Here is a 1,406-nt window from a genome sequence, read left to right as displayed (position 1 = left end):
CCCTCCCTTCTTCTCTCTCTCTCTCTCCCTCCCCTCTCTCCACCCCTCTCTCCCCTCTGCCTACTGCCTGCAGATGAGGATGTAGAGTTCTCAGTCACTGTTCCAGCACCATGCCTCTCTCTCCTCTCTCTCACCCCCTCTCCCCTCTGCCTACTGCCTGCAGATGAGAATGTAGAGTTCTCAGTCACTGCCCCAGCACCATGCCTCTCTCTCCTCCTTCCCACCCCTCTCTCCCCTCTCCCCTCTGCCTGCAGATGAGGATGTAGAGCTCGCAGTCACTGCCCCAGCACCATGCCTGTCTGCCTCCTTACATGGTGATTATGAACCATCCCTCAAAAAATGCAAGTAAGTTCCCAGTGGAATGTTTCCTTTTATACATTGTCTTGGTCATCGTGTCTCTTCATAACAGAACCCTAACCAGGACACCTACTGATGTGTAATTGCTGTGCCTTTGAGGGGTTCCTGGTTTGATAGTGCTGCATTTGGTCGCATGACAGCTTGGAGCTCAGGTGAAGGTCTCTCACAAGGAGTCTTAGGTAAAAGACCACCTCCCCATTTCTAGCTTATTCCAAATCAGTTGGAACTAAACCCAACTGGTTGTATGGTCCAATCATAACATCCACTTGACATGAATGTGCAAAGGACTCAGTCAACCCCAAAGTGGTTAGAAGGTTATTTGATCAGAATCTCTGGACCAGACCTAAATTCCTATACAATGTCTCCTGAGCTAAGGGTAAACTGCCAGACCACTTAACTCTTATTCTCTGCTTCTGTAAACAATGCTTGCTGGAGGTGTCCAGGGCTGCTTTTCTGCGTATGTCACAGTTGCATTTTCTGACCTTAAAAACTCAAGTCAACTTCCTGATAATCTGCTTGGAATACTTCCATTAGTGCCCAGAGCCGGCCTGGCTTGGAATGGTTTGACGTGGGACATAGCGTTGGACACAGATGTAGGTTAAAGACTGATACTGTCTCTTGCCTTCTAGCTCTTAACTATACTAAATGGTTGCTAATAACTTCTTTTAAAAAAATCTCAAAAACTTTCTTCCTTATTCTGTGGTTAAAAAACGCTGCGTTGGGCAACTAACACTGTTTCCTAGCAGTGGGGGAGTTAGTAAAAAGTTTATTGTTTACCCTCCTCTGTCCAGGCAGCCAGAAGCCTCTCTGGCTAGGCTGGTTAACTCTTTGTGAACCAGGGAGAAAGGAAAGGAAAAGAATTAAAATGTTCTATACAGGCAAATACACACAGACACACATATATAGTCATATACCTACACTCTGGCCAGGCCTGACCATTTGTTTCAGTCAATTCCACGAGTATTTGTGCATGTTTACACACATATATACATACATACATACATACACACACACACACACACACACACACACACACACACACACATATA

At 45.8% G+C, this 1,406-nt stretch overlaps 1 protein-coding gene across 1 annotated transcript in view; it reads right to left on the bottom strand.

Moving 5' to 3' along the window:
- LOC110311943 (carbonyl reductase [NADPH] 1-like) overlaps positions 1-1,406 on the bottom strand; it is a 6,297-nt gene that overhangs the window by 2,890 nt on the left and 2,001 nt on the right. The gene's annotated exons all lie outside the window — the stretch shown is intronic.

Source organism: Mus caroli, chromosome 16 (assembly GCF_900094665.2).
Source record: "Mus caroli chromosome 16, CAROLI_EIJ_v1.1, whole genome shotgun sequence".
In the NCBI taxonomy this organism is placed as follows: Eukaryota; Metazoa; Chordata; class Mammalia; order Rodentia; family Muridae; genus Mus; species Mus caroli.
Note: the sequence above shows the minus strand (reverse complement) of the source record. Positions and strands in the feature narration are given on the sequence as shown.